At 37.2% G+C, this 6,263-nt stretch overlaps 1 pseudogene; it reads left to right on the plus strand.

The window, feature by feature from the left end:
- LOC107640655 lies at positions 78-3,657 on the plus strand (annotated as a pseudogene).

Here is a 6,263-nt window from a genome sequence, read left to right on the forward strand (position 1 = left end):
TTCGATCACTGACCCATCGGTTGAACCATTAACCCAGTAATTTCACCGGGTCGATTGTTGGTTCGGTTTTGATAACTATGGCGGCGGCGATGGTGGCAGTGACACCCACCGCAGTAGCTTCCGTTCTCCCCCCTCTCCTTCCTTCTTCAGTTCCCTTCCTTCTTCCCCTTTCTTTCTTTTTCTTTCTTTCTTTGTGGGTGTGGGTGTTTGTGTGTGGGTGAAGGTGAACCGTGGGTGAGGGGTGGGGTGCGGCTGTTGTTTGTGTGTTAGAGGGTTAGGGTGGAAAATTAGGTTTAGATAAAATTAGGGTTAAATTAAGATTTTAGTTTAGAAAATTTTGGATATGATTTGAGTTGGTGTTAATTTTAATCAAATTAGAATCTAGAGTACTAATTTAAAATATAATTTAATCCTTAGAATTACTTTAAAATATTATTTGTTGTATAAAAATACTAATTGATTTAAATAGAAAAATAATCCATAATTATAGAGTTTTTATAAAAATCTTAATTTATTTCAAATCCAATTAATCAAAAATTGCCTTAATTATCTTTAATAAAATAATTTTTGAAATTAAAACTGTAAATAAATATATAATTTGAAATTAGTTCATAATAAGACTTTTTAAAAGTTCTGGGTCTTACCGCCTTTATGTTAACGATGTCGAACCTCTAGAGCGGCAGGAGGTGGTATCTGCAAAGACACTCTAATACTCAAGTTAAAATAGATCTAAGAGGCATAGGTAAGTGTTGAGAATGTGTGACGTATCTGAGTGAGCCTTTTGCTCTCTTTATATAGTATATATCTTATTGATCCATCACCTTATAACTCAGTCTTTATTATGCATTATGAGTTATAACTCGGCGTTAACTATCATTCATTCTTTTGCTTGTAATTGACACATTCATTACCGACTTAATGACCATCATTTCTATCTTAATGACCAAACGGTCATAACATCAATTCTATTCATCAATTTTATGCCTATAAAAAGAACCTTCTATATCTAATCTCAATAATACATTCTATATTCATAGAATTATTATAAACACAACATAACACATGATAACTTTCATTTCATATCTTACATTCTATATTCATAGAATTATTATATACCTCTTAAACACTTACTGACTTGAGCGTCGGAGTGTCTTTTGCAGGTATCCACCCCCTTGTTTTCTTATTGCCGACGTATAACTCATCTCGACGAGAAGCTTGAAGACATTCATCGACGGACGAGCTATACACCGGCCAAACTCAACAAGAACACTTATCTTATTTGCTAAGATAAGAGAAGTATTTGAATTTGAATATTAGTTAGGGATTTGTGGTTACCTAGCCAATTTGAGCTGTGGTGGTAGCCTGAGCCTGGATAATTGAATTGTTTTTGCTCCACTAGGGATTCGGAGATCGAGTCCGAAACAGTTAAATTATTTTTGAATAAATATTTAAAAAATATTAAAATTTTATTCATAATATAATATTTAAAAAAATAAGTAAGAAAAATTAAGAGAAGGTAACTCGACAACACTACTCAAGTACGCCAGTCGTTTCTGTTTGTTCCACTGCTCCACGTTGTCATGTCGCAGTTCCACAATTTTCGGATTCACTCGCAAACACCGAAACACTTCAATGCAAAACAAGCAGCGAAATTGGAAGATTCACAATAATAGAAATGGCATCTTCATCCTCCATTCTTGGACTCCCACCACAATTTCCCTCGTACAGAGACACACCAACAACAAAAAGGACTCACTGTCATCACCAAAATCATCAATTCATGCACCGCCAGACCTACACCAGCTTCATTGGTCCATGCACACCACCTGTTCGACCAAATTCCCCCACTAGATATTCTCCTTTTCAACACCATTGCACGTGGGGTCGTGCGCTCTGATGACCCCTTAAGAGCAATTCTGATGTTTTCCCAAGTGTTTCGTTACGGAATCCTTCCTGATGGTTACACATTTTCCTCGCTCTTCCAGGCTTGTGCAAAGGTTAAGGCTTTGCAGGAAGGTAAGCAATTGCATTGCCTTGCTATGAAGATTGAGGTAAGTGAGAATACTTATATGTGTCCAACATTGATAAACATGTACACTGTGTGTAATGAGGTTGATACTGCTAGGACAGTATTTGATAAGATTGATGAACCATGTGTGGTAGCTTATAGTGCTATCATTACTAGATATGCTAGGAATAGCAGGCCCAATGAGACGTTGGCTCTGTTCAGGGAATTGTAGGGGAGTGGCCTTAAGCCGAATGATGTCACCATGCTTCTCGTGCTATTGTGATGCACTTTGGTTGGATCATTGGACTTGGGAAAGTGAATACATGAGTATGTCAAGAAGCACGATTTTAATCGGTATGTAAAGGTGAACACAACACTTATTTATATGTTTGCCAGGTGTGGGAGCATGGACGATGCAATTTTGGTGTTTAGGCAAATGCGCAGGAGGGACACACAGACTTGGTCAGTGATGATTGTTGCGTATGCAATGCACGGACATGGTTCCCGTGCTGTATCAATGTTGGAAGAAATGAAGAAGGAGAAAGTGCAGCCTGATGAGATAACATTTGTAGCAGTATTGTCTGCTTGCAGTCACAATGGATTGGTAGAGGAAGGCTACATTTCCATAGTATGACTAATGAGTATGGGATTGTTCCTCATATGAAGCATTATGGTGGTATGGTAGATTTGCTAGGCCGAGCCGGATGCCTAGATGAAGCCTATAAATTCATAGACGAACTCCCAATCGAGCCCACGCTGATTCTCTGGAGGAGAATGCTATCTACTTGTAGCAGCCATGGCAATGTTGAAATGGAAAAGCAAGTAATTGAGAGAATCTTTTAGCTGGATGATTCACATGGTGGGGACTACGTTGTTCTGTCAAACTTGTGTGCAAGATATGGAAAATGGGAAGATGTGAATTTCTTAAGGAAAAATATGGTAGACAAAGGAGCGGTGAACATTCCTGGTTGCAGCTCTATAGAAGTCAACAATATTGTGCATGTATTCTTCTCTGGGGATGGTGTTCATTCAACTTCGACTGCATTGCACCATGCACTTGACAAATTGTTAAAGGAACTGAAGCTGGCTGGGTATGTACCTGACACCTCTCTAGTTTTTCATGCAGACATGGATGATGAAGAGAGAGAAATTATTCTCAGATATCACAGTGAGAAACTAGCTATTACTTTCAGGCTTCTAAATAGTAAATACACCTCCTGGAACTACTATTTGTTGTCATGAAGAACCTTCGGGTCTGTGGAGATTGCCACAATGCTGCTAAATTTATATCATTCATATTTGATAGGCAGATCATACTTAGAGACGTGCAGCAATTTCATCATTTCAAAGATGGGGAATGTTCCTGTGGGGATTACTGGTAATGGATTTTATTGATTCGTCTGCAATATTGAAATGATAGGTTGATTCATGACCAAAGAATTTAGTGCTATTATTTGTGCTTGGAATACCAACTCTATGCAGCCGAAAAGAAGAAAGAGTTGTTACTGTAACATTGTGAGAGGAATAGGAATAGGAATACTATCATCATCTTGGGCAAATTAGGTAATTAATCAACAGAGTTGTACACTTGTACACACGGATATTATAAATCACGTAATATAATGGACTTTGGATAGTTTAGAACCTCAGATTCATTCTAATCTAACTTATTGTTAGTATATTTTGACACTCGTGTTTATGTAAATGATGATTTTTGTATTTCAGCTTATGAGATATGATAGTTTTCATGGAATTAGTAATTTGAATTAGTGGAAACTAACATGACTAATTTTTAGTTGTGCAAAAAGTTAATTAGTATTTATACTCATAAATTTTGTAAGATCCTGGACAGTGGCACAAAGGTGGTGCTTGGCTACTGGCATTAGCTGACATATAGAAAATAACGATAACGGAAAGTAAAGAGAAAATATCAGGAAGATAAATAATACTATAATAGTGTTTGGATGAAATGCCTGTTGTATGATTTATGAGCATGTTTTAAGTTCACATTGGTATAAAAGAATAGTATAATATATTAGTTACCATGTAGTATAACATCTACCAAAAAAATCAGCGTCGAATATATACACGTAATAATTATAATTTATACAAATTAAATTTGGTTCTCTTATCGTTTTTGGCACAAGGAAAATCAACTTGTATATATATAATATAGGAAATTGTCTATGGTGGAAAAAGTACAAACGGATTCTTTAAGGTCATGGTGGAATATTCTATTTTGTGGTTGTTATTTATTTTTGGTACAACTTTATTAATTTATATTAATAACTAACCAAAGGGTTAAATTAAAATTTGTCAATTGCTAAATGATCCCGTCATTTAGACATAGACCCTCTTATTCTTCTATCCTCTGCATCTCATTTTGGTATTAGACCATCGCAGCAAAGATTCAACTTCATAGATCCGGATCATGAAACTCCATCCGTTCTTCGATTTTGGTGGTCTAGTCGCCACCACGCCACCGCTTGTGATCTATGAATGACGCCACGCCGGTGTTGGAGTAGCAGGGCCTTTGGAGTCAAGATAGACAATGTGGCAGACGTAGGCGAAGAGGAGGGTGGCGACATATTTGGGGTGCAGTTTCGGAGGAAGTCGAGGGCAGAGTGGATGGGGATGAGGCCAGCAATGGAGGCATAATGGAAGGATATGTTGTGTTGGATGGATCGTCTCTCTTGCGCACTCACCAACAGTGGCGAGCAAGTAGCCGAACGTGAACAAGGTGAGCAATGAGTAAGGGTTAAAGAAAATATAGGAGAATTTGATAAAAAGTAACTGATAGAAAATTCATTCATTAAAAGAATTGAACTATGCATGGCTTCACTAACTGAAATATATACTAGTTAAGGTAGTGACTCAGTCAAAAGCACCAAGAATCAAGAATTCTTCTAACAAACTTAGCCACTAAATCTTAACAACTACTACCACTGATATCTGACTAATCTTAGTTTATATTTTCCTTAACACAGCAAATTCAACAGTTATAATGAGATGCAAATTTTCAACGGAAAGAGTTATGGCTGTGATGCGTGAACATTTTGTACCTTTTTTCACAGTATTTTTATAGCGTTTTTGTTATATTTTATTAAGCTATAGTATGTTTTAGTGCAAAATTCACCTTTTGGATGCTAGTTTGAATTTTTGTATTATTTCTATAATTTTAGGTAATTTTTGGGCAAATTTGGCAGAATCTTGTTCAGAGACGAAAAAAGGATAGCAGATGTTGTCAATCCTGACCTCCGTGCATTCCAACAAGCATATCATGAGTTATAGAGGTCCAATTGACACAGTCTTAATGGCGTTGGAAAGCTAAATTCCAGAACTTTTTAGAAATATATGATAGTCTATACTTTTTTTCCAGAATGACTGCCAAAACTAGCGTTAAACGTCCACTTCTGATGTTTAACGCCCAAGAAGGACCAGACCCCAGCGTTGAATGCTCAAAACTAGCATTCAACGCCAGATAGGGAGCAGAAGACAATGAGCTCAACCCCTAATGGGCGTTCAACGCCCATATCCCAAGTTGAACGCTAGGCTTGACCGAAGCACATAACCAAAGTGGGACCAAAGTGGATTTTAGCACTCCTTATCTTATCAAGTCTTATCTTTGTAACTTTTAAATTTAAATTAACATCTTTTAGGGTTAGTATTTACTATTGATGAGCAGATAATTTATACGCTTTTCGGCATTATTTTTAGTATGTTTTTAGTAGAATCTGGTTACTTTTAAGGATGTTTTCATTAGTTTTTATGTTAAATTCACATTTCTGGACTTTACTATGAGTTTTGTGTTTTTCTGTGATTTCAGGTATTTTCTGGCTGAAATTGAGGAACTTGAGCAAAAATCAGATTCAGAGGTTGAAGAAGGACTGCTGATGTTGTTGGATTCTGACCTCCCTGCACTCAAAGTGGATTTTCTGGAGCTACAGAACTCAAAATGGCGCGCTTCCAATTGCGTTGGAAAGTAGACATCCAGGGCTTTCTAGCAATGTATAATAGTCCATACTTTGACCGATTTTAGACGACGTAAAAGGGCGTTGAACGCCAGTTCTACGCTGCTGTCTGGAGTTAAACGCCGGAAACACGTCACAAACCAGAGTTGAACGCCAGAAATACGTTACAACCTGGCGTTCAACTCTAGAAAGAGCCTCTGCACGTGTAACATTCAAGCTCATCCCAAGCACACACCAAGTGGGCCCCGGAAATGGATTTATGCATCAATTACTTACTTCTGTAA

The sequence above is a fragment of the Arachis ipaensis genome, chromosome B05, assembly GCF_000816755.2.
Source record: "Arachis ipaensis cultivar K30076 chromosome B05, Araip1.1, whole genome shotgun sequence".
NCBI classification, from domain to species: Eukaryota; Viridiplantae; Streptophyta; class Magnoliopsida; order Fabales; family Fabaceae; genus Arachis; species Arachis ipaensis.